Source organism: Trachypithecus francoisi, unplaced genomic scaffold (genome assembly GCF_009764315.1).
Source record: "Trachypithecus francoisi isolate TF-2019V2 unplaced genomic scaffold, Tfra_2.0 Lachesis_group4, whole genome shotgun sequence".
NCBI lineage: Eukaryota > Metazoa > Chordata > Mammalia > Primates > Cercopithecidae > Trachypithecus > Trachypithecus francoisi.
Window position 1 is genome coordinate 53,949,686 of NW_022681469.1, and position 27,337 is coordinate 53,977,022.

Genomic DNA, 27,337 nt, shown 5'->3' on the forward strand with positions numbered 1-27,337 from the left:
TGATAGGGTTGTTGCTGTGTTGTTGCTCTTTTAAGGCCAAGCAAGAGAAGAGAGCTAGTTCCTAACTAGAAACTTTAAGCTGTTGGAGCTGTCCAGAATCGATGACTTTCTTGGCTTCTTTGGTATGCCGTGCATGACAAAGGCTGTGAGGAGGAGGCTCAGACTGCAGCCAGGGTTCAGCCCATAGCCCAGCCTTCCCCCATCCCCCACTCATTCTTCATCTTTTTTGTACCATTTTGACCTCTACCCAAGATCAGATCTCTTGGTTCCGTGAGCCCATCTTCCTCGCTTCCTTGACTCCTTCATTCAAGGAACCAGTGCACCTTCTCTGCTCTCAGGACCTCCACTTCTTCCCACAAATAACCCTTGGTCCACCGGGCTCATTGCTTCATGTGTGCTGTCTAACTCCCTGGGCCTTGTCCCTTTAGAATTCAACCCACCCCCTGGGTTGGGTGGCCTCTTCCATTTCTTCTAAGATGCTGCAAAATTAATCAAATCTAACTCCACCAGGAAGCCCAATATTCATGATGGCTCTTACTACTAGAGATGTTTGGAAAATGTTCATTTGGGGGCTGTTGTAGTAACTGGCATCCGTCGGAGTAGAAATGCTAAATGCTGTGCATTGCATGGAACAATTCCACCCAATGGAGAATTAACCCTCTTAAAATGCCAGGTGTGTTCCTGCTGATAAACACTGATAAAAGCACAAAGAAAACCTAACTATTTACCATTGTACAGTAGCATCAGAGCAGCCACACTGCAGATTTTTTGGTTGATGCCCAAGAGTTTAGTGGGAGGAAATCACTAAATTATTTTTATCTACACAGTATCGTCAGAAAGAATTACATTTTGAAGGGATCAGGCTATGCTGGGAATTGTTTCTCATTAGGCCAGAGTCCCACAGTTGGATTGAGCTATAGCTCTGCTCAGGTCATTTGTTGGTCTACATCGGGGACCTAGAAGCCACAGAGTTGGTGAGTGCTCTATGAACTGCTGGTGCAACCTGTCTTTGGGCGCTATCAGATCACCCCATTCCCCAGAGAGGATGCTGGTGGCTGGCATAGTGATGGAGAACTGGCCACAATGGAAAATCTTTCCAGGGGTTTGTTGTTTTGAGTTTGTTTTTTTGTTTGTTTGTTTTGTTTTGTTTTGTTTTTGGTGGTGGTGGTGGTGGTATTTTTCCTGTAACAGGCAAAGGAGCAGAACACTCAGAATTAAATGGTCTGTTGTCTCATAAAAACCAACTATGTAATCCCAGCACTGTGGAAGGCCAAGGCAGGCGGATCACTTGAAGTCAGGAGTCCAAGACCAGCCTGGCCAACATGGTGAAACCCCATCTCTACTAAAAATACAAAACAATTAGCCGGTCATGGTGATGCATGCCTGTAATCCCAGCTACTCCAGAGGCTGAGGCAGGAGAATTGCTGGAACCCGCGAGGCAGAGGTTGCAGTGGGCTGAGGTAGTACCACTACACTCCAGCCTAGGCGACAGGGCGAGACTCCATCTCAAAAAAAAAAAAAAAACTATAATGCTCCTAATGTTAAAAAATAAGCACAGTGGCTAAGAGAAATAATTAAGTTTAGCTAGCCCTCAGACCACTGCAGACTGCTGCCCACTGATCCCTGCATTTCTCTCTTGCTTTACTGTGGATTGGCTAATTATTTCCTGATTTATTCATTCATTATCTAACACACTTGGAGTGCCTGCTATGTACCAGTACTAAGAAAAAGTCCCTGACTTGGGCTCTTTATATGCGAAGAAGAGTGGCAAATCTATCTGTTACTACGGAGCCACGTGCCAGGTGCTAAGGTGGAGGTGTGCTCAGTGGGTCCAGAGAGCAGAGAGAACGGGCTTCAGGTGACACCTGGCAGAGGTTCAGGATGGCAGGGAATCTCCTAGGTATCCCAAATGCGCTAATGTTTGAATTGGATCCTGAAAGAGAACAATGAGTTAACCAAGGTGAAGAACAAACGAGTGGACCAGGATTCCAGAGAAAGAACACTGTGCACCAAGCCACAGAGGCATGAAACAAAAGGCTCTCAGTTGTCTAGTGTGGCAAGTGGCAGGGGTGCATGGGGGGAGGGTGTCAGAGTGGTGCCCTGGAGACAGGGAGAGCTGCAACAGATTCCTGGCGATGGATTCTTCTGCAGCTCAAAGATAGGAGAGGCCATTAGACATCCCTCAGGGCCACATGTCAATCAAAATAATTAAAAGTAAAAGAACCGGAAAGCAGGCTTATATATTCCAACATCCATCTAGTTTTCCCCCAAAAAAGCTTTTGATAAAATGAGATGAAGTGCCAAAAAAATGTGTGTTCAATAGCGCAGCAGAAAGCGAGTAGAGTAAAAGTAATAAAAAATACTTGGCCGAGCATGGTGGCTCATATCTGTAATCCCAGCACTTTGGGAGGCCAAGGCAGGTGGTTCACCTGAGGTTGGGAGTTCGAGACCAGCCTTGCCAACGTGGTGAAACCCCATCGCTACTAAAATACAAAAATGAGCCAGGCATGGAAGCATGCACCTGTAAATCCCAGCTACTCGGGAGACTGAGGCAGGAGAATTGTTTAAACCCAGGAGGCAGAGGTTGCAGTGAGCCGAAATCACACAATTGCACTCCAGCCTGGGTGACAGGGCAAAACGCCGTCTCTAAATTAATTAATTAATTAATTAAAATAAAAAATAATCTCTACAAAACTGGGTTACTGCTAATTCTGGGTAGCACAGCACAGGAGAGCGTGCTTGGGTTTGGAGTCTGACAGAACTGAGTGTGTCTTGGCTTTGCTAACTTGGCTTATGCCACCGTACTAGTACTTTGGGAGGCCAAGGTGGGCAGATCACCTGAGGTTAGGAGTTTGAGACCAGCCTGGCCAACATGGTGAAACCCCATCTCTACTAAAAATACAAAAATTAGCCCGGTGTGATGTTACATGCCTGTAGTCCCAGCTACTTGGGAGGCTGAGGCACAAGAATCACTCGAACCCAAGAGGTAGGAGGTTGCAGTGAGCCGAGATCATACCACTGCACTCCAGCCTGAGCAACAGAGTGAGACTCTATCTAAAAAAAAAAAAAAAAAGTAAAGCCTCTCTGGACATTGCTTTCCTCATCCAAACGTGGGGGTGATGATACCAATCTCATTGCATTATTGTGTGAATTAAACAGTACCATCCCAGTGGTTTTTATTATTGGCCTGTTATTTGTTGCTTTTTGAAGCACTAACTTTATCAGGGCAAACAATAGGTTGTGGTCTGTGCAGATCACTTCTCATTAGTGGAATAAAGAACAATCACAGATTACAGTTAATAAACCAGATCTAGAAATGACAAAATTCTTTCTTATTTTATTCATTTGACAAATGTAAATTACACATTTCCTGTGGGCAGGCACTTCATAAGGCTTAGAGTAGTGAACAAGAGAGACCCCGTCTCTGCTTTCCGAGGCTCAAAATCTGGTGATGAGGAAAATGTATTAAGGGATCCCTTCCTGAAGTCTACCCATTTCAGATTCACCGAGTGGCATGTTTGTTGTGGACCAACCTAAAGTGGTTTGGCCACATAGGCCTCTTGGGTTCTCTTTGGTAGAACACAGTTGCCAGTGTAAAAGTTGTGAAAGATCAACGTGGTGAGAGTCAGCTTCTCCCACACAACCTTGCTACCATATGAATGAATGTGGGTATGAGACTGAATTCTGCCACAGATGCAGGCATTTATCAAACAAACGTTTATGGACAAGTAGAAACAAAAGAGTTGATTCAGCTTGTTTGGGAAGCTTGACAAAGGCCCAGCCCTCTCTCCTTTGAGGTTTTCCAACCACACCTGACACGAAAGGTTCGCCCCAGGCAACTACAAGAACCCTCTAGAGAGGGAACATTGTTACACTGTTTTCCCAAAGCAGCATCATCCCCTCATAAACCATCCAGATTTGGTGGCTGGACACAGGGCAGCCTGGAGCACCGTCTCTGAAGGGACAGGCCTGGCTGGATTCTAATACCTGTTTATACAAGGGTGGGGAGTGTCTCTCAAGGTTTTGGCCAGGCCACATATCTTGAATACCGTTAATTGCACCAGTAAAAAGCCTGTTTCTAGCAGTGATTATAGTAAGTCGTAAGTTTCAACAATAAAACCCATTTTTTGTGTTCAGAATGTTGGATCAATATGGATAGCAGAAAAACTTAAACTGGCCACATGTGGAATGTGGCCCACTTTGATTAATACTAGTTGCCCAATCTAGATTTTGTTTTCTTACTACCTGGGAGCTGATGACCTGGAAAGGTAAAGCCCAGACTACCACAAACAATAAAATACAAGTTATACTCGAGTACTTTTTTTTTTCCTTTTTTTTTGAGACAGAGTTTTGCTCTTGTTGCCCGGGCTGGAGTGCAGTGGCGCGATATCAGCTCACTGCAACCTCTGCCTCCCAGGTTCAAGCGATTCTCCCTTCTGCAGCCTCCTGAGTAGCTGGGATTACAGGCACCCGCCACCAAGCCCAGCTAATTTTTTTGTATTTTTAGTAGAGACGGGGTTTCTCCATGTTGGTCAGGCTGGTCTTAAACTCCCGACCTCAGGTGATCCGCCTGCCTTGGTCTCTCAAAGTGCTGGGATTACAGGCGTGAGCCACCACACCACCACGCCAGGCCTCAAGTACTTTTTGTTTACTTATTTTTATTTTTTAATACTCTAGCACTTTATAGGCATTGTTACCCTGTTGCATTTCTCTTTCCTATTTAAAAGGTGTGATTCGCTCTGTGTGCATGTGTGTGTGTCTGTGTGTGTGTGTGTTGTGGGTCTGTGTGTGTGTAAGGGGCTGGGTTATAGCTAAAGTGATCAGAAGTCCTGATTTGCCTGGGAGAGTCACAATTTATACCTCTTGCCCTGGGGCCCATCCATTTAGCACCCCCTTTTGCTTTCAAAGGTGTCTAGTTGGGATGATAAATTATGATTTCTCTATTTCTAGAAAGAATGCAATGGCACAGAATAAAAAGAACAAACCCAGGAAAACTAGGTTTGGATCCTGTCTGTACCAGTCCCCATAGGGTGGCCTTGGGCAAGTTGCCCCCTCTTAGATTCCTCATCTGTGAACTGAGAGTGATGCTTCTGCTCGCCCGCCCTCCCTAGTCAGTTTTCTATGAGATACCAGTTATGCTGTGGATGCAAATGAACTTTGTAAAGAGAAAAGCACTAGCAAGAGTTAGGGATCATTTCCATCTTTATTTTATTTTATTTTATTTTTTGAGACGGAGTCTCACTCTGTCGCCCAGGCTGGAGTGCAGTGGCCGGATCTCGGCTCACTGCAAGCTCCGCCTCCCGGGTTCACGCCATTTTCCTGCCTCAGCCTCCCGAGCAGCTGGGACTACAGGCGCCCACCACCACGCCCGGCTAGTTTTTTGTATTTTTTAGTAGAGACGGGGTTTCACCGTGTTAGCCAGGATGGTCTCGATCTCCTGACCTCGTGATCCACCGGTCTCGGCCTCCCAAAGTGCTGGGATTACAGGCTTGAGCCACCGCGCCCGGCCTCCATCTTTAAACTAACATTGTTTTACACTTGAATTGACTCTGGTTGGGAAAACTAGCATCAGAATATAGGTCATGTGAGCTTTTCAACTTACCTTCTCCAAGGCTGGAGAGACCCATAGCCTGCTTCTGCCAAGAAAGTAACTAGCCAAGACATCTGCTTGAGTTTCCACCTCCATAATTCCACCAGGGAAGAGAACATGACTGTTAAAAGTAAAACCATAAGCCAGTGGTTTGCTTTAAAATGAATTAATGAGTTGGGCACCATGGCTCACGCTTGTATTCCAGCTATTCAGGAGGCTGAGGCAAGAGGATCACTTGAGCCCAGGAGTTTGAGGCTACAATGAGCTGTGATCACGCCACTGCGCTCCAGCCTTGGTTACAGAGCAAGACCCTGTCTCTAAAAAAATAAAATACATTAATGTAAGAATTATCTAGTAAACATTTAACTTACCCTTTTTTGTATAAGTAGAACTCTTCTGAAAGTTTGACATGAGAATGGGATGGGGTGCAAATAGGGGTGGTGCCCCAAACAGATGTGCTGTTTTACATAATAATATAGTTTTATTTTTTCAAAGTTAAAATTGCCTTTGTTATTATTATAAAAGGAATGCACTGCAAAAACTGCCAATATTTCAGAAAAGTCGAAACAAGTAAAATAAGAAAATATTTCCATGTAAAACTTTCCAATCTTTTTTCTATGTGTATGTGTTTGTCTCTGTGTTGTACATATGTATTCACATGCATATATTTTATATTTTTAAAATGAAAGTGGAATCTTATAGACATTGCTTTGAAACATGCTTTTTTTCCATCTAAAATTATCATGGATACATTTTAGTAAATATAGATCTGCATCATCATTTTTATGCATCTCCAGCCTTCCATTGAATGGATGTGCCAATAATTTACTTAACCAGTGCCTAATTGCTTGTAATTTAGGTTGTTTAGGGGCACAGTATGTACCCCTTGTGCTGTAATTTTTAGAAATCAATATAAGATATCTACACACACACAAACTTGACACACCTTTTGAAATTTCATATATTAATGTTTGTCTTTTTTTGCATTTAAGTGGAAAGATCCGTGACAGTTAAAGTGTACACTAGGAGGAGCTATAAATAACAGGGCACAGGGGCCGGCCGCGGTGGCTCTCACCTATAATCCCAGCACTTTGGGAGGCGAAGGCAGGCAGATCACTTGAACTCAGGAGGTCGAGAGCAGCCTGTGCAACATGGTGAAACCCCATCTCTACAAAAAGTGCAAAAGTAGGCAGGTGCGGTAGTGTGCGCCTATAGTCCCAGCTACTGGGGAGGCTGGGGTGGGAGGATCACTTGAGCCCAGGAGGTGGAGGTTGCAGTGAGCCAAGATGCACCACTACACTGCAGCCTGGGTGATACAGCCAGACCCTGTCTCAATAGTAATAATAAAAGAGCAAAGGCAGCTCAGGGTGAAAAGTCAAGGTATCACATCGTTGCAAACTGCCTGAGGCAATAAATTACTTTAGGAATAACCTCCTCATACACAGGAGCTCAGATATGGTCATTCATGGAGCAACATTGCTGCCAGGAGACCTTGTCTTTTTTTTTCTTTTCTTTTCTTTTTTTTTTTTTTCTTTGAGGCAGAGTCTTGCCCTGTCACCCAGGCTGGAGTGCAGTGGTGCAATCTCGGCTCACTGCAACCTCTGCCTCCAGGTTCAAGCGATTCTCCTGCCTCAGCCTTCAGAGTAGCTGGGACAAGAGGTGTGCGCCACCACGCCTGGCTAATTTTTGTATTTTTAGTAGAGACGAGGTTTCACCATGTTGGCCAGGCTGGTCTCGAACTCCTGGCCTCAGGTGATCTGCCCGCCTTGGCCTCCCAAAGTGTTGGAATTACAGGCGTAAACCACCGCACCCAGCCCCCCTTGTCATTTTCTAGCCCCACCAGCCCCAGTCATTGGAATATTCCTTTCACAAAAGAAAACATTGTGTGCACATGCAGGTGTTTACAGGTGGTACGTTCCATAATATCTCAGTATCATGAGTTCTGCCATTGAGTGAAGCTGCGTGGGAACCCAGCCAGGAGCTCAGAGCGCTCAGAGGGGCTCTGAGTCACTGCTTCTCAGCTCCACACTGTGGTCCAGGGCACCTTCAGGCTGTCATTGAGAAACAGTTTACTCTCAGTTTATACATAATACGAGCAAGCTTGATGGTCTGATTTCCAAGTTCAGGAAATTAGAACTCTAAGGAGGATTGTGAAGGCAGGCCTTCACAGTAAGAAGTGACACCAGACTGCAGGAAAATACAGGCAAAAGCCAGAAAGCAGGGAAGCTAAAAGCCCTGCATTCTTTCTCAGTGTTTGCAAACCATAGGCACCACCCATGATGATGGGGCAATCAGTTTAGTGAATCCTGACCAACATTTTAAACAACAGAACACAAGAGATCACAGTGCTTTTTAGATAGTGAAGGTAAGTATTATATTTGGGAACTTGTCTCTCATCTACATATCTGTAATACTAGGTTGCACGGTAAAATTCATTTCTTAAGGTAAATCAGGGTCAAAAAGTTTGACAGCTGCAGTCGTAGGCTCTAAAGTCATAATTTTATAGCAATTAATGCCTGTAACAGTGACTTTGAGTTATCAAAAAAGGATCAAGTAACATTCAAAGTATACCACTTAAGAAATCAAAATACAGTGAAATGGCCGGGCATGGTGGCTCATGCCTGTAATTCCAGCACTTTGGGAGGCTGAGTCAGGCAGATCACCTGAGGTCAGGAGTTTGAGACCAGCCTGGCCAACATGGCAAAATCCTGTCTGTACTGAAAATACAAAATTAGCTGGGCGTGGTGGCGTGCACCTGTAATCCCAGCTACTTGGGAACTGAGGAAGGAGAATCACTTGAACCTGGGAGGCAGAGATGGCAGTGAGCCGAGATTGCACAACTGTGCTCCAGCCTGGATGACAGAGCAAGGCTCCACCCCAAAAAGAAAAAAGAAAAAAAAAAAAAAGTACAGTGGAATGAAGATCTTTTGGAAAGAGCCCTGTTCCAATGTGGCTACATCTTTTTAAAGATTTGGCATTATAAATTTTAAATGGAAAGGCTTTCTACCTTCTCCCTAACTTGAACCACAAACAACTTTTTAGAAACACCAAATTTGATGCATATTTAATATAAAGGTATTCACTTTCCAGATATGCCTAGTAAGGTATACATATATCTTTGTAATTCAGATTAAGAGAGACTTCATTTGTTCATGCAAAAAAATGTATTTAAAACACACAGCAAAGTTTCTATGCTCTGGCTAGGCGCTAGCCTGCAAAGATGGCTGAGACTCAGAACCTACTCTCAGGGAACTCCAGTCCAGTGGTCTGGATTCCAGTCAACCCACATCTAAGACTTTTACCATAAAGTCATCTTTCAAACTCCAATGCAGTACTGGCTAAGGCTGGCTGACATTGATACTCACTCTCCCCCAAAATCTGGTGTATGGCCAAGTGCGGTGGCTCACGCCTATAATCTCAGCACTTTGGGAGGCCAAGACCGCGGATCACTTGACCCCAGGAGACCAGCCTGAGCAGCATGGCAAAACTCCATCTCTACAAAAACATAATAAAAATTAGCCAGACATGGTTGTACATGCCTGTGGTCCCAGGTACTCAGGAGGCTGAAGTGAGAGGATCACTTGAGCCCAAGAGGTCAAGGCTGCAGTGAGCAATGGTCACACCACAGCACTCCAGCCTGGGCGACAGAGCGAGACTCTGTCTCAAAAAAAAAAAAAAAATTATTTTTTAAAAAGAAAAATCTAGCATATGTGGTCCCATCAATGCAAAACTGACATTGTGACATCAGTTACAACGTCTTGGTTTGTGGGCCACATCACAAAGGATTAAGCCAAAATCTAGTTGCTGGTATGATCAGGCAAGACTGGCTTAGTCCCTGTGAATCCAGGTAACAGGGCATAAGTGAGGCATGTTAAGCTGAGTGCGGGCACTACTGGGAAGTCTGCATGGCAAGGTCAGGCACTGAAACCCAAGCATTGAAGCCAAGCCTGCAACCAGTAGCAGCCACAGCTACCAACATGCTTTCCTTGCCTCTGTATCTCCCAAAAGCTCAGGCGCCATCCTGTGGCTCCATCCTCTTTTTGGCCAGCTTTCCACATGTTCAGACCATGTATAAAGACTGTGCTGGTCCCTGCCCAGCTTCCTCCTCCACATGTGGAGTCTGATGTGGCTGCCTTCGCTCGGAGGAGTATAAACATCCAGGGCATGGGCACGGGGCCCCAGCTTTATCCTCAATGGGCTGCATGTACTGAGCTCTCCAGCATTTCCCAAACTCCCTTCTCTATCTGCATCAGCAAAACAGCGTTTGTCTGGTCTGTGGTGGAACTGCTTTTGTTAAGCATGCAGTCTAACTACAACAGATTTCTGCTAATATTCCATATCTCTCTATTAGCGCACTTTAATTTGATATGACAAGTTCGGTAGCTAGGCCTCATGGACTTTCAGAAGTTCTGATTTTAAATAGCCTACGCTGTCTTTCCTTAATATGCCAATGCTTGTCAAATCATGTGTCCTTCTTTTTGGCTTCAAAAAAGTGGGAGTGGGGTGGGGCTCTATGATCAGAGAAGTCACATGTTACGTGGAAATATTCTCCTCACTTTATACCTTGCAAGCAAACGAGTTTCCCTGCCAAGACTGTTCTGATTCACCTAGCACCACATTCTTTCAGGCAGCATGGATGCAAATGTCCTCTGGTTACCAAACCCACCTAAAGAAAGTCCCTTGAGAGTGAGTATTCACTAGCAGTGGGAAGCACTACATATACCTCCCACCAAGCTGCAGAGCATTTCCAGTCAACAGGAGCATGTAGATTTCATTAGTCTTCATGACCTTCATAACAGTCAACATGAAGTCCACCTTGACACGCAACTTCCCTGGCCTTTGGGTGTATGTTTTCTTGTGTTGTACTTTCAGGGAGAAAGAAGTGTGACAGGCAGATTCATAAGGGGGTGGTAGAATGTTCTGTAACTTCCTAACCATCATCTCCTGACAGGCTCCCCTCTGCATTCTACATTCAACATCTCTGATCCTGGCTCCGAACCTTCACTTCCTGACAGACACCTCCATTCATCGCTACCTGCAAACCTGCTGGCCATCTGCAGTAACCCACCACCCTGTCCCTCAGAGCAAATGCCCAATGCCTGCAGTGAACCTGCTTAGCCTGTGTCACTTAATAGTAATATCAGCCCAGATTAAGCTGTGAGTGTGTCCAGTTGGCATGGACAAGGGAACATGACAGTGGAAACCTATATTTGGTCCAATGTCTTCAGTGACCTCTGTTGCAAAGAACTCAGCAAAGGCCTAACTTTGAAACACCTGTTAGAGAAGCGATCCACCAAACCATATGCTAAGCTAGATCCCCTCTACATGTGCAGTGGTGCACCACGGACATACAAGCTTCATAACGTACAGCTGTCAGGCCTACTGGGACATTCCACTTCACTGCTTCTTGACTAGGATTCGGTAAGGAACCAGGGGTTGGCATTTAGGTGAACTGATCAAATCAAAGGACAGGGTGCGAACTGGATCAAGACGATTGTTTTCCATTGAAATAGTAGCTCTGGAGTGCAGATGTCCAAAGCTCCCCCTACACTGTGGAAAGGAACCCTTCCGTGTTAGGCACATTCACTGTGAAACACTAGAAAAGTTATGAAGACAGGGAGTGTTGAGAAAATTGAGGGCGATGTTGTGCTTTTATTTTATTTAATGTTTATTTATTTTGAGAGAGAGTCTTGCTCTGTCACCCAGGCTTAAGTGCAATGATCTCAGCTCACTGCAACCTCCACCTCCCAGATTCAAGCAATTCTCCTGCCTCAGCCTCCCAAGTAGCTGGGACTACAGGCACCAGCCACCACGCCCGGCTAATTTTTGTATTTTTAGCAGAGACAGGTTTCAGCATGTTGGCCAGGCTGGTCTCGATCTCCTGACTTCAGATGATCCACCGCCTCGGCCTCCCAAAGTGCTGGGATTACAGGCGTGAGCCACCGCGCCTGGCTGAGGTTGTGCTTTTACAGTCAAACAACTCCATTGGCCATTTTAGTTTTATTATTTTCTCTGGAGGTGCCATAGAGGGAAGCAAGGAGGGCCGGGCCAGGAGTTGGAAGACTTAGTGCTGTTTGTGGTTTGCAATGTGGCCCTGGCCAAATCACATAGCCTCTCTAAATCCCAGTTTACTTGCCTGTGAAAATGGGAATAATAAAGTCTGCCCCTTTTAAGCTGCTTTGTGAATAATGAAACTGCACACCAGAGTACGTTATCAGCCATGAGGCTGAGACCCAGGATTGGACATCAGAAAGCTTTCCTGGGTGTGTAACTTGGAAAGTCACAGGTTTCTCTGAGCCCTGTTTCCCTCCTTTGTAATGGTGGTAATAATAGCTGCCCTTCCCACCTCACAGGATCAAATAATGTAATGTGCGTGAAAGAAACATAACTGTGGGGTTTTAACCCACAGAAATCCTGGGGCTACTTTAACGGTTGCTGACCCCGAGGACAGGGCTGGTTGAAGACTCACTTCTCAGCCAGGCGGGGTGGCTCATGCCTATACTCCCAGCACTTTGGGAGGCCAAGGCAGGTGGATCGCCTGAGGTCAGGAGTTGGAGACTGGCCTGGCCAACATGGTGAAACCATCTCTACTAAAAATACAAAAATTAGCCAGGTGCAGTGGCATGCGCCTGTAGTCCCAGATACTGGGGAGGCTGAGGCAGGAGAATCACTTGAACCCAGGCGGCGGAGGTTGCAGTGAGCCGAGATGGCACCACTGCACACTCCAACATGGGCAACAGAGTGAGACTCTGCCTTAAAAAACAAACAAACAACAACAAAAACAACAACAACAAAAAAAAAAAAAACGCTCATTTCTCCTTCAGGACCTGAAATTTCTCTTGCTACATCCCTTCCACCCTCTTCCTTTCCCCACCCCAGACTTCTTCCTCCCCTGCTCCTTCCTTGGTCTTGGATGTGCTAAGTTGCCTTTGCTCGCTCCTGTGATGTGTCAGGCAACTGCTGCATTTCACTCTGGGGTGGCTCCATTTCAGATCCCAGTGAAACAGTTTCTATATATAGTGGGTAATAAAATGTGGGTTACTTTGAGAGGAAAGAGAAAGCCACCATGTGGGTTCCTGTTCACCACCATGGTGCTGGTGGCCCCAAAACCAGAGGAGCAACCTTTGCTCTCCAGAACAAATGTGAAGCTGGCCCACAGTCACAGTGGCTTTTCCAAACAGCCTGTTACTACTTACTCATGACTTTCCCCAAAATCTGTGGAGTGGGAAGGGAGTGACATTTTATTCTTCAAATTAGATGGATGGATGGATGGATGGATGGATGGATGGATGGATGGATAGATGGATGGATAGGGCATTAGATTTAAGTCCACCCAGCAATTTAAAATTTCTCACTCGGTCAGACACGGTAGCTCCAGCCTGTAACCCCAGCACTTTGGAGGCCCAGGCGGGAGGATTGCCTGAGGCCCAGAGTTCAGGACTAGCCTGGGCAACATAGTGGGATTCTGTCTCTACAAAAACTTTAAAAATGAGCCAGGCATGTTGGCAGACACCTATAGTTCCAGCTACTTGGGAGGCTGAGGCAGAAGGATTCATTGACCCCAGGAGTTCAAGGCTGCAGCGAGCTATGATGGCACTACTGCACTCCAGCCTGGGCAAGAGCAAAACCTTGTCTCTATTTAAAAAAAAAAAAAAAAAAAATTTCTTGCTCTTACATCCGCACCCAGGTTCTCTTGGAATTGTTTTCTGAACTCCTCAGGTAACTAAAATTTTATTTGGTTAATTCTCTTGGTCCTACAATGAGATACTGCTTGATGCACTCTGGGAAAAATGGAAAAGCCTGTTAAAATAAGCAATTTAAGAAGTGTTTCTGCTGGGCATGACGGCTCATGCTTGTAATCCCAGTGCTTTGGAAGGCCAAAGCAGGAGGATCGCTTGAGGCCAAGAGTTTGAGACCAGCCTGGTGGCAAGACTCCATGTCTACAAAAGATTTAAAAATTAGCCAAGTGCAGTGGTGCAGCTGCTTAGGAGGCTGAACTGGGAGGATCGCTTGAGCACAGGAATTCAAGGATGCAGTGAGCTCTGATGGCACCCCTGCACTTCAGCCTAGATAGCAGAGCAAAAGGTCTCTAAAAAAGAAAGAGCTGGGTGCGGTGGCTCATGCCTGTAATCCCAGCACTTTGGGAGGCCAAGACGGGTGGATTGCTTAAGGTCAGGAGTTTGAGACCAGCCTGGCCAACATGTCGAAAACCCCGTCTCTACTAAAAATACAAAAATTAGCCAGGTGTAGTGGTGCATGCCTGTAATCCCAGCTACTTAGGAGGCTGAGGCAGGAGAATCGCTTGAACCCAGGAGGCAGAGGTTGCAGTGAGCCAAGAAAGCGCCATTGCACTCCAGCCTGGGTGACAAAACCAGACTCCATCTCAAGAAAAGAAGGAAGGAAGGAAAGGAAAGGAGGGAGGGAGGGAGGGAAAGAGGGAAGGAGGGAAGGAAGGAGGAAAAAGAAAGAAAAGAAAGAAAGATTCAGCCAGTATGTCCCTTTCTTTTTCTATGGGATTTACCAACTGACAAATTCTAGTGCTCCTGCTATCACCCCCAGATGTGCAGCAAAGCCTCCACATTTGCAAAATCTAAGTCAATCTCTAAAAGATGCTTCGAGGAAGCACCCAGTTCCTTCTGCTAATAACTGCAGTGTGTCATGTGACACCTCCCCCTCCCCCAACCAGTTCTCTCTGAAAACTACCCACCCACCCCACCAATAAAGTAGCATGACGTCTGTCCTTCAGCTGCCAATATCTACATTTCCTTCAAGGTGGTAATCTTTTGCTTTTGTTATTTAAGTTCTTTTTTATTCTTAATTGTTACCCAATTGCTTTGGGGCTTGCATAAACAGTTAACGAAAACACCCGCACGAGGCAGCCAGTTCGCTTTCTGTGTTTGTTGTTCTTGGCACTGGGTCAGTTCTATGAACTTCTGGTGTCCAACTGGTAGGACCTGAAACTCTGTGTTTAACAAGTGCCTGTAGTCAAAACAGTTGGCGTGTGCAAGCACGGATAGCTGGTATTGACTGCAGCTGGTCAGCCGTCGGGCTGTGCACTGTGCAGAATACCGAATCACATTGCTCTGTTTTGGGGCTGGGCTTTTGTTGTTGTTTAGTCGTTGCGATTTTTTTCCTCCTTTTTCTTTCTCTCTCTCTCTCTTTTTTTTTTTTTTTTTTTTAATGACATCCGTGCTAATGTGGATCGCGTCAGGTTCCAAAAGTACAACATGTTTACAGTCGTCGTAGCATCAGATTAAGTTGGCAGCCTGAGTCTCTCTGTAAGTGGTTTTAGTTTACATTTCTTCTTCTAGCAGGATGTTTTGCATAATTTTGCTGATCCTAGGTTATTTATAGACTTTTTTTTGAAGAAACGGGGATGCATAAGAGTTTCTGTTCCAACTATGGAAAGTGAAATTTGTTTCTCCACTTAGAGAAACGGCGGTCTATGTGCAGCAGAGGGTTATTTTAGCTCTTGATGATTAATTTCTTAGGGGTCACTTGATAACATTTCAGAGAGTCCTAGGACGTGTTGTTTTCCTTTAGTTGTTCACAAACGGAGTAAAATGAAAGTAATGATGCCATTTCCTCTGGGGCGCTCCTCGAGGGTGGATGCAGTGATTGGGTATTGTTTCAAATGTCTGAAATGAGTTTACAGTGGCTGTTTGGTCAAACTGCCGGGAGCAGTGGCATTTGGTGACCCAAAACCTGCCCAAGGGCTAGTCTGCAGGACTCAGAGTCATGGGGGAGGGGACCGGAGGAAGGACAGACACAGGGAAGTTACTGGATCTTAGTTTGTCCCCACCTAAATGACAGTGATATGCAGATGTTTATCACATTTTTAAAAGGATGATTGACTGCAAGATGGCATACCGGCTCATGCTTTATCTGTGTGATTTTCTGGCCTGGTGGTAGCATCTTTGGGGGCCCATGTGCATGTTTTGAGTAAGAACTAAAGCTTAGCGAAAACACTAAGCCAGAATTAGCACTCTATAAAAGGGTTTCCCGTAATATTTACTAGAACAGTTGGCTAAAAATTACCATGCTTGGCCCACTGAATGGCTGTGTAATTAAATCAGCCCTTGATATCGTACCTTGAGCACCTCCCATCTCGGAGTCTGCCGCTCCTGGAATTTGCATGAGTAAGTAGCGCGTTCATCAGCATAATGAGTGTGGAGTCCCAGTCTAATGGTCCGGGAGAAACTTGTAAATGAGACACTTCATTGTGCCTCGGGTTAAATATTTTAAACTAAACACATCAAAAAAGAAGGAGAAGACGACAAACATCATTTAGGCTTCACGGAAGGCCTTCTGAGGAGTGGGTCTGCTTAGATTCAGGACCTTGAGTCCTACACAAACGGATCCATCCCCACTCCCAGCATCACATGAATGAGAACAGACCATGAAAACGGAAATTTCCAAGGTGGTAAATGTGACCGTTAGGCTGAGGCTTGACATAGTTCTAACTGCTGAGTGCTGTCAAGAGAGGATTTTTTTTCTTCTCCATGTTTCTCTCATTCATATGAATGCTATTTTTTTGCTGGGCGCAGTGGCTCATGCCTGTAATCCCAGCACTTTGGGAGGTCGAGGCGGGCAGATCACCTGAGGTCGGGAGTTCGAAACCAGCCTGACCAACATGGAGAAACCCCGTCTCTACTAAAAATACAAAAAATTACCTGGGTGTGGTGGCACATGCCTGTAATCCCAGCTACTCAGAAGGCTGTGAGCCAAGATCGCACCATTGCACCCCAGCCTGGGCAACAAGAGCAAAACTCCATCTCAAAAAAAAAAAAGTGCCTTGTCTCCTCTAACCCTGCAGAAAATAATGATGAGGCTTCCTTGCTTTAGGTCTTTGACGTTTAGAGTGTGACCTGTGCTTTCTCACACTGGCCCCACTGAGCTGATGGGGGCCAAGTCCAGCCCTTTGGTCCCAGTAGGGAAAGCCTGGCTTTGGGGCCTGGCTCACATGGGGTTGCTGAGAAGCTAAAACTCAGGCTCGGACATGATCCATCGGACCTTCGCCTCCTCATGCCCCCACTTGCTGTGGGCTAACTAGCTACGACGTGATGTTAAGGGACTCTTTGTTCTAATTTGATTCAAACCTGCCCTGTGTATGGGGCCTCCGTTCCACCTCCCTGTGCCTCCTCCGTGTGTCTGGTTGGGACCAGGAGGACTTTAGGCCCACCTTCGGAAGGTGTCAGGCTTGAGGTGTGTGTTGGTTTGTATGCATCTCAGCTAGGAATGATTTTAGAGGCTCCCCTGGCTGTGTCAATAACCCCCACAGCCCAAGTGAATGGAAAGATGTGAAGAGAACCTAAAGGCCTTTTTGTTGGAGCTAGGAGGAGTGGCAGTGAATACTGAAAGGCTTTTGCATTTGAATGAGCCAAACCCGCCCACCCTGCCATCCTTGGGAAAGTAAAGGCCCCTCAGCTCTGTCTCCTAGAGCACGTTGCCCCTCCCAGGCCCTCCAGACATTGGTCTGCCAATACCTTAGAAGCACCCTCCTTCCTCACTTTGATTCCTCCCTCCAGCCCAGCTCCAATGACATAGCTGCTGTTAAAACATAATTGAGCCGGAGCAGCTGGGCCCCTTAGCAGTAGTGAGCATTTGTGAGCCCACCCCTTCTCTCCTGGACCCTGGGAAATGGTTCTGTCCACCCTACACTCCAGGAAGACCAAGGCACCCAGGCAGAACCTAGAGACCAGTGAATTTCCCGCCAAAGGCAGCACTGATGGTCTGTGTAATTTCGTCAAACCATTGAGAGTCTGCTAACAGTGACCTCACTTTGCCATTAGTCCATTCACCCCCAAGGTCTTGTCTTTTCTGGAAAAACAGCCATGACATATAGATTAATTAGAACCAGTAATCAGATTACTTTTTGGGTAAGAGGTGAAACAAGAAAGTAAGCTGATAAAAGGAGTTGGTCACTCCCAGACTATGGCCTGGAGTCATAACTTTTCAGACCAGCTACTCACACCTGCTCCTTGTACTTGTAGAGTACCTCAGCTTCAAGTCTTCAGGACAGGCAGATTTTGCCAGTTGTCAGCGATTAGGAGATTTGTCTCACCTTGACCTTGCTGTTACTGACCATGGGTTCTTGGGCACTCGGTGCAATAGAAATTGACATGAGGCCAAAAGAGCCTTCCCAGACAAGGCTTCATTGGAGCTTATGCCCGGGCATAAGGTAGAGAGAGAGAAATCCCTGACTGACCCTCTGAAAAGAGCCGATTGGGATTTCTTCTTCTTCTTCTTTTTTTTTTTTTAATTGACACAGGGTCTTGCTCTGTGTTGCCCAGGCTAGAGTTCAGTGGCATGATCACGGCTCACTGCAACCTCTACCTCCTGGACCCAGGTGATCCTCCCACCTCACCCTCCCAAGTAGCTGGGGCTACAGGCACATGCCACCATGCCCAGCTAAGTTATGTATTTTTAGAAGAGATGGGGGTTCCTCCATGTTCACCATGCTGGTTTCAAACTCCTGAGCTCAAGCCATCTGCCCGCCTCAGCCTCCCAAAGTGCTGGGATTACAAGCATGAGCCACCGCACCCAGCCCCAGTTGAGATTTTTTTATTAGGTGAAGTACAGGAATTGATATCAGGGTAGGGTATGCAGTCTGGGCTGGGCAAAGCATGTGAGGGGGTAGGGTATGCAAGTCAATGTATCTGGTTGTGATGATTATCTTGAGTCATGGGCCATCTGGTGGTCTGGCTGGCAACAACAAGGCTGTAAATAAGTTGTTCAGCATTCCTTCCTGAAGTGGGACACTCCGAAACCTTGGTTCCATATTTTGGATCTCTTAAGTCCAGTTCCTGGAATTCTTTAAGTAAAAGGCATGGTTAAACATTATGAGAGCACCGAAGAACAATATAGAATGGCTGTTTTCTTTGTATGACTAAAGCCTTGGAGTAAGTGGGTATGGTGTCAGTGAGGTAGTGGTGTGGGTCTCATGGTCAGTGGGAATGCATGAAAGAATGCTCTCGTGCGGGTAGCTGAAGCCAGGCTGAATTCCTGCTCTGTCACACTGCTCTGAAACACAGCCCAAGGAGTAGGATGCATCCGAGCTGCACCTGGGCCTCTGCCTCCATCCTATACTTTTTCTCCCTGATCTGGTGAACTTGCATGGTTTTTAGGTGAACCAATTGTCTTGGTACAGTAGGGCTGTCATAACAAAATGAAACAGGCTGGGTAGCTTCAATAACCAAAGTTTATTTTCTCACAATTCTGGAAGCTGGAGGTCCAAGATTCAGGTGGTGGCAAGTTTGGTTTCTCCTGAGGCCCCTTCTTGGCTTGCAGATGGCTGCCCTCTTGCCTCCTCTTCATGTGATCCACCCTCTGGACTTGTGCCATTGTCGTCCCTTCCTTTTCTTAAGGACACCTATCCTATTGGATTAGGGCCCCATCCTAATGGCCTCATTTTAACTTAGTCACCACTTCAAAGACTTTCTCTCCAAATGTGCTTATATTCTCAGGTACTAGGGATTAAGACTTCAACGTATGAAGTCTGAAGTGGACAAATTTAACCCATAACACCAATTGACCAAGCCTGGTCCTGCCTCAGCATCAGAACACTGCAGGAACCTCCATGGGGTACAGATTCATCTGTGAGTTTATTCCTCTCATGCATCCGTTTATAGAATCAGGCACCATCTCTGTGTGGGTGCATAGTCAAAGGAAATGCAATGAGAGAAAGACAGGAATATGTTTAAAAGTCATCAGTGGCTATGAAAGTCTGAATTCGCTTTCATGTGGCTTATAATGATTCTTAGGTGACTGTGGCAGCCCACCTGTCTCGAGAGAGACTCTTATTAGGGGTAGGTTGAGTAAGGGAAGCTTGTGGACCAGTAAGCTCCAGAAACTATGTCAGGAATTGTTACCTTCCCTTCTGGGCCCCTTCCCTCCCATCGCCTTTCTGGGCCAACTCCCTGATCTGTTAATAGATTCATTGGCATAAATCTCTCAGTGTCTTGCCAACAATTACATATAGATACAGACGGTGCCTGACTTACAATGGTTCGACTTATGATTTTTTGGTTTCAAGATGGTACAGAAGTGTCATGCATTCTGTAGAAACTGTACTTCAAGTACCCATGTAATCATTCTGTTTTTCATTTTCAATATAGTATGTAATACATTACATGAGATATTCAGCACTGTATTATAAAATAGGCTTTGTGTTAGGGGATTCTGCCCAACTGCAGTTTATGTTCTGAGCACATTTAAGATAGGGTAGACTAAGGCTATGATGTTCAGTAGGTTATTGTATTCAATGCGTTTGTTTTTTTTTTTGAGATGGACTTTCACTCTCGTCACCCAGGCTGGAGTGCAATGGCACAATCCTAGCTCACTGCAACCTCCACCTCCTGGGTTCAAGGGATTCTCCTGCCTCAGCCTCCCAAGTAACTGGGATTACAGGCGCCCACGCCATACCCTGCTAATTTTTGTATTTTTAGTAGAGATGGGGTTTCACCATGTTGGCCAGGCTGGTCTTGAACTCCTGACCTCAGGTGATCCACCCGCCTCAGCCTCCCAAAGTGCTGGGATTACAGGCATGAGCCACCGTGCCTGGCCCTTAAATGCATTTTTGACTTATGCTTTTTTCAATTTATGATGGGTTTATCCAGATATAATCCCATTGCAAGTCAGAGAGCATCTGTGTATTTTTTTTTTTTTAATCTGCCCTTAGTGTTCATTCCCCCTGGAAGTTGTGAAACTAACCTTAGATGGATGAAGAGAGGAAAATTCATTTATGTTAGTTATTGCCTCCCATCTTAATGCTGCTTTCTTCCCAGAGGCATGTGGTTGGCCATGCCACTTCCTCTCCTTCTTCCCCTGCTGTGGGATATCCTTGATCCTGAGATTCTAAAGGCCAACAGGTGGCCTCTGACCATGCTTTGCAAAATGTTTCCAAGATTGGTTTTTAGTAAAGACCATTTCTTCCCTGAAGACACCAACATCCTCAGCTGGAGTGAGAACAGGGTTTCTGAGAGCCTGCCCTGAGAATGTCAGAGCCTAAAGCCTGGTGTTCTTAGTAACCGCCATCCATGATGGAAGCTCAGGGATTGACTGGGTCAAGCCGTAGGGGAGCTAAAAGCAACCCTCGTGGCCCTTCATCACCTGCCGGTTCCCTGCTGCTGATACTCAGGTCCTGGTCTCAACAGGAGGACCCTGTAGAGAAAGTGTGTTCCCACAGGCTAAGGGGCCCCTCTGTGAGTATGGCAGGAAGACCCACTACTTTTTCTTTATAAGCCAGCTTCGGCTTTGGTCTGAGATGAGAGAGGAGGTGATTGCTACCAGGAGAGGAGATCAGGAATCTCCTTATCGAAGTAGTCCAGCTGCTGTGTGCTGAAAGACCTGTTCCTCCTGGCAGCCTGAGTACATTTATAAGTTCCTCCTTGGCTTCACAGGCAGGTTTCTGCCAATGGAAATGGTATCTTGACTTATTTATAACAGTAGTCATCATACTATTCTTTTATGTTTGCATAGTCTGACTCAACTTTGAAACCTCTTTTACGTGCCTGATGTCATTGACTCTTCCCTATAGCACAGGAGAGGGGAGGTACTAACCTCAGAGCATGGACATTCTGGAAGGAGAGCCGGGATTTAGACTCCAGCTCTTGGATGTCAGTGCTCCTTCTATTGATTACAGCGTTCTAATGTCTGTATATGGTTGCCAATAAGGAAGGTAGTTTGGGAATTGGAAAACCATTTATTATTGTTGTCTCTTCTCCATACTAAAGGCAGTGCTGGACTGCTCATTGTGGGTAATACCCTGCACTTAACCTTCACAACCAACAGTAAGAGGAGGCCTATCATTAGTCCCGTTCGTCAAAGTCACCCACGAGGTCCTACCAGGGAGATGAAGAAATGTGGGCCACATGAGACACCTGCCCTGAATGGCACATGGTTCAGTACAACCACACCTCAAGAGTGCTGTTCAAAGGCCACTGTTGCACCAAAGGATGTACCAAGTTGCCCGCTTGGGCCTGCCCTCTTCCACGTTGTGTATGAGTACTTAGAAGAAGATTGGCATTGACGGCAGGCTGATCGAGTTTTCAGGTGGTAGATTTGGGAGGGAGAGAAGATTATGTTAATGAATCAGAGTCCAAAAAGATCTCAACAGACTGGTGCAGTAGACTGAATCCAACAAGATGACATTTTTAAAGGATACCTGTGGATCTGCAGCTTGGCAGCAAAATGTGTGAAATAAAACTTAGGGATGAGGCAGCTATCAGAAATGAAAAATCTAGATTGGATCTCTGGCTGCATTAATAGGAGAATAATGTCTAGAACAGATCTGTAGGAGCTTGTCGGACCCCACCTGTAATGCTCTCCCTTCTGAGTTCCATGGTCTGTGAAGAACAAGAGGAGCCAAGAGAACCGAGATTGGGGAGTAATTAAAATGATGTTTTGTAAGGAATCGTTTAAGAAGGCATCTCAGGATGTTTAGCCTGAGAGAAGGAAGTTTCAAGGAACAAATATTTGGCAAGATGTTCCATGGAAGGGGGATTAGAGTGGTTCATAGTAACTCCCAAAATGCAGACATGGGAATCGTGAGTGGTCATTACACGGGAGTTTGGCATAAAGGAGAACTCTCCAACAGTTGGGACTGAACTCGGGAGGTGCCACTAAACTGGCACACCGCTTACCTGGCTCACCACTTACCTGGCACACTGCTTACCTGATGCACCACCCTAGATGGAGCCTGCAGTGAAGCCGTGCCTGGCAGACCCTGGGCAGGAGTGTGGGTGAGCGACTGCACTCCTACAGAAGGGGCCTGCAGAGAATGGTTACCTGTGGGTTTTTTCTTGCCTGTTGCGAGTCTGTTAGTCCCAGCTTCAAGGTCTAAGACCTGAGTCCGTGGGAGAATGATGATCCCTTTACGGAAATGGCGGCTGTATCAGGGATGAACGAGCAGGTTGGCAAGAGGAAGAGCTGTGCCTCAGTGTCCCATTTGTAAATAGCTAGTGGAGCCTGTGTTCATGTGTGTGTATGTGCGTGTGTTTGCGTGTGGTGCTGTTGGTAGTGGTAGTGGTAGTTGTTTGAATTCAGAGGGTTTTTTTGTTTGTTCTATGACAGAGTCTCACTCTGTCACCCAGGCTGGAGTGCAATGGTACAATCTCAGCTCACTACAACCTCCACCTCCCGAGTTCAAGCGATTCTGCCTCAGCCTCCTGAGTATCTGGGATTACAAGTGTGCACCACTGCACCTGGCTAATTTTTGTATTTTTTAGTAGAGACAAGGTTTCACCATGTAGGCCAGGTGGGTCTTGAACGCCTGACCTCAAGTGATCTGCCCACCCCGGCCTCCCAAAGTTCTGGGATTACAGGCGTGACCCACTGTGTCTGACCCTGAATTCAGGTTTTCTTTATTTTATGAAGTAAGCACTAAAAACAAAATAATGCCCCCTAAAGAGTAACAAAGCACCACAACCAATCTATCTTCATTACCAATACGTAAAGGAGATTCTAACACAGAAATGTAGGGAGGACGTAAACTCAGAAAAATCTGTATGTACATGTGCATGTATATGCATGTGTGTGTTTATGTATCACATTGTTTAAGACAACACTTCTTTGTAGACCCAAATTGGTAGCATTAGCGTTTGGGAACTGCTGTCTTAGAGTGCCTGTTTGCCGTATCCTGCTGGCTGCCTTAATTACCTTAACTTAAAAATTACCTCCTTTAAGTGATTTCTGAAAGGGTTTTAAAGGTAACTCAGTTATCTTGAAACTAATTGTTCTGCTGTAGATTATCCTTGCTCTTACTTTCTGCAGGCTTTTTTAAAATTTGGATGAAATTCACAAAACATAAAGCTAGCCGTTTTAAACTGAACAATTCAGTGGCATTTAGTACATTGGCAATGTTGTGCAACCACCACTTCTATCTAGTTCCAAAATGTTTCATCACACTTCAAAATAAAACCTCATACCCATTAAGCAGTTATTCCACCTCCCCCGCCACATACAGCCCCTGCTAATCACCAATCTGCTTTTCGTATCTGTGGTTTACCTATTCTGGACATTTCATTTAAATGAAATCATACTATATATATGTGTGTTTGTGTGTGTGTATATATATATGACCTTTTGTGTCTGGCTTCTTTCATTTATCATCATGTTTTTGAGACTCATTTGTGTTGTAGCATGTATCATGCTTCATTCCTTTTTATGGCTGAGTATTCTTTTATTGTATGTATGTAGCACAATTTTTGTTTATCCACTCATCCATGGATGGGCATTTGGATTGTTTCCAATTTTTTGGCTCTTATGAATAGAGCAGCTATGAACATTTGTGGACATGGATTTGTGTGAGTATCTGTTTTCAATTCCTTTGGATATATACCTAGGTGTGGAATTTTGGTCCATATGGTAATTCTATATTTAACTTTTTTATTAAAAAAAAATTAATTGTGGTGAAATATTCTTAATGTGAAATTTACCCACCTTAATTTTTAATGTACAGTTCTGTGGCATTAAGTATCTTCACGTGGTGATGCAACCATCACCACCATCTTCTCCTGAACTCTTTGTTTTTTGTTTTGTTTTGTTTTTTGAGACAGGGTCTAGCTCTGTCACCCAGGCTGGAGTACAGTGATCTGGGCTCACTGCAACCTCAGCCTCCCCAGTAGTTGGGGCTACAGGTGCACACCACCACGCCCAGCTAATTTTTGTATTTTTTGTAGAGGAAGGGTTTTGCCGTATTACTCAGGCTGGTCTCAATCTCCTGCGCTCAAAGGATCCTCCTGCCTCGGCCTCTCAAAATGCTGGGATTACAGGTGTGAGCCACTGTGCCCAGCCCTCTCCTGAACTCTTTATCTTGCAAAACTGAAACTCTGTACCCACTGAATAATAACTCCCTATTCCTCCTCCCTTGCAACCCCTGAAAACCGCCATTCTGTCTATGAATTTGACTATCTCGAGTACCTCATATAAGTGGAATCATACATTATTTGTCTTTTTGTGACTGGATTATTTCACTTAGCATAGTGTCCCCAAAGTTTGTCCAGGTTGTAGCATGTGTCAGAATTTCCTTTTTATGGCTGAACAACATTCCATTATAGGATTCTCTATTCATTCATTGACAGACACTTGAGTTGCTTCCACCTTTCGCTATTGTGAGCAATACTGCTATGAATGTGGGTATACAAATATCTCTTTGAAATACCAATTCTTTTGCATATATATCCAGAAGTGATATTGCTAGATCGTGTGATCATGTGCTGACTCTATTTTTAATTCTTTGAGGAACCGCCATATTCATCTTCCATAGTGGCTGTACCATTTTACATTCCCACCAACAGTGCATGAGGGATCCAGCTTCCCCACATCCTCACCAAGACTTGTTATTTTCATCATTTGTTAACGTCTATGCCAGTGGGTGTGAAATGATACCTCACTGTGATTTCGATCTGCATTTCCCCAATGACTAGTGACTGGAGTCATTAGTGAGCACCACCACACCCAGCTAATGTTTGTATTTTTAGTAGAGACGGGGTTTCAACATATTGGCCAGGCTGGTCTCGAACTCCTGACCTTGTGATCCACCTGCCTTGGCCTCCCAAAGTGCTGGGATTACAGGCATGAGCCACTACGCCCGGCCCTTTGCCCATTTTTAAATTAGATTGAGCCTGCCTGTTTTTGTGTTTAGAGTTACGGTTCTAAACTTGCTGTTCTTCAGAAGCTAGAGTAAATATTGCATCTTATTATCCTAAGCCACATGTTTGCTGAGAACTTAGGCTACTTCAGGTGTAAGGCTACCAAGAGCCTACACAGGCACCTGAGATGAGGAGGGAGAGCAGGGCTGCAAGAGGCAGGGGCCAATGCTTTAGAAGGTCCAGATTGCTCTGGGAAAGCTGGCCCAAGGGCAGCTGTTGCCATCTCTGTCCTCCAGGTCATCCTGGAACTCTTTGCAGAGATACTAGGAAAGCAACTCACGTTTGTCTCTGGAAAGACTCAGGTTCCCAGGCCTCGGGCCTGCCCTTCCATCTGTGTTTCTTCTAAGTATTGCAACATCCAGCAGGCCTCTATTCCACAGTCCCCTGGGTGAGGGGAATGTGCCCAGGGGCCCTTGACCTGCTAGCCTGGGATCGGGGAACAACACCCACAGCCTAACTCTTGGAAACAGACAATCTCCAGCCAAAGTTGCAAATGACTGAAAACGAGGGCTGGTCAGATGGGTGGTCAGCTTATACCCCCTCGACACCCCCGCCCACTACATTCCAAACAAATGGAACTGTGGAAACTAGTTCTGCTTTGCCAGCCAGCACAACTCCCTCCCAGTCTGAAACCGATGAATTCTCCTCAATTCTGGGAAGAAACTCTCTCAACAAGAGGGGAAAAGGAAGCCAAGAACCCAGAAGTCCAGTCATGTTCTCCCTGAATAATTCTCCCACGGGGGACTCACTGTCTCTGGCTTTGGTTATGTTTTCAAGTGACTGAAGGGATGGTCCCCACAGGAGACCGTCTTACATAGGCAGTCGTTATAATGACCTGTCTAATTTCTCTAATGCCTAGTAGGCTCTGCCTAGCTTGTGGTGATGGGAGGAAGCATGTGAGCATGATGTGAGGGGGTGCTGTCTCCCCACAGTCCAGAATTCTCCAGGAAAGTCATACTTCTGAGTCTTGGAAAACTTTGTATCTTAAAGGTTTAATTTTTTTTTACTAAAAGGCATGTACCCCTTAGCTAGGGTTGATTTAATATTCATCAGGTAATAACCAGGTTTTACAAAGAAATGTTGGATGCCACACAGGAGAGGTTCTAGTAGAAGATAAAGATGTGCAAAACATACTTTGCCACTGTTTTGTTTTTTTAATTGAGGTGAAATTTGCGTCACAGAAAATTAACCATTTTAAAGTGTACAATTCAGTGGTATTGAATACATTCACAATGTTGTGCCACCATCGCCCCCAAAGGAGACCCTGTGCCCGTTAAGCCGTCACTCCCCCCGCCTTCTTTTCCCAGCCTGCCCCTGACAACCGCAAGTCTGCTTTCTGTCTGTATGGTTTTACCTATTCTGGACATTTCATATAAAGGGAATTATATAACATGTGGCCTTTGTGAACCCTTGTTTTGGTAGGCATTCTCCCCCCTCCAAGTCTACTGTCCTTGGCCATCAAGATCAGGGACTAAACTTTCTAAATATCCAGAATGAATGAAAGCTCCCTGCTTCAATCAATAGTTCCAACAACCCACAAAAGTATTTTCCAATCATTATAATGACCTCTCTACTCTCTCTAAGGCATAGTGCTAGGTAATGAAGTGGACTCTGCCTATCAGGATGGACAAGCCCTGAGCGAAGGGGGAGTGGGTAAGGCCTGAGGTGTCTCCAGGCTGCCTGGGGACCCGGGACCCAGGCCAGACAAGCAGCAGCTCCGGGGCTGCGGGAAGGCCCAGCCCTGCACACACAGCGCTGGCTCTCATGCACCTCTGAGGAGCCTGCTGCCTCTGACCACACCTTGTGTGTGCGGTTCAGGAATACCCAAGTTCATCCGCCAAATTCAGGATACAACCCTGACTGTTCCGGGCTTTTCTTTCTGCCTTTCCCTAATCTCGTCTGGGCGTGCTCTCTTAAAGGGGAAGTGGTGCGTTCTGACTGGCCAGGGCCCTCATCCAGGAGCCAGGAAACGTCTACTACCACGAGTCGCGTTGCCCAGCGTGTCACTGGCTCAGCCTCCTTATCCAAACGGCAAGGCAGCCTCCCCGGGATGTGTAAGTGTGAGCGCAGGGCACGAGGGCCACACAGGACGGCG

The 27,337-nt window shown here is 45.8% G+C and overlaps 1 protein-coding gene across 14 annotated transcripts in view; it reads left to right on the forward strand.

The window, feature by feature from the left end:
• ATXN7L1 (ataxin 7 like 1) overlaps positions 1–27,337 on the forward strand; it is a 271,184-nt gene that overhangs the window by 170,399 nt on the left and 73,448 nt on the right. For 2 of the 14 annotated variants that reach the window (XM_033195046.1, XM_033195041.1), the window contains exon 1: positions 27,182–27,296. The exons of 8 other annotated variants lie outside the window; for them this stretch is intronic. The gene's annotated coding sequence lies outside the window, so the exon portion shown is untranslated. Of the gene's footprint in view, positions 1–14,315; positions 14,363–14,730; positions 14,869–27,147; positions 27,297–27,337 lie in introns of those variants that run through there. 4 more of the 14 variants (XM_033195045.1, XM_033195043.1, XM_033195042.1 and 1 more) reach the window with 4 other exon arrangements.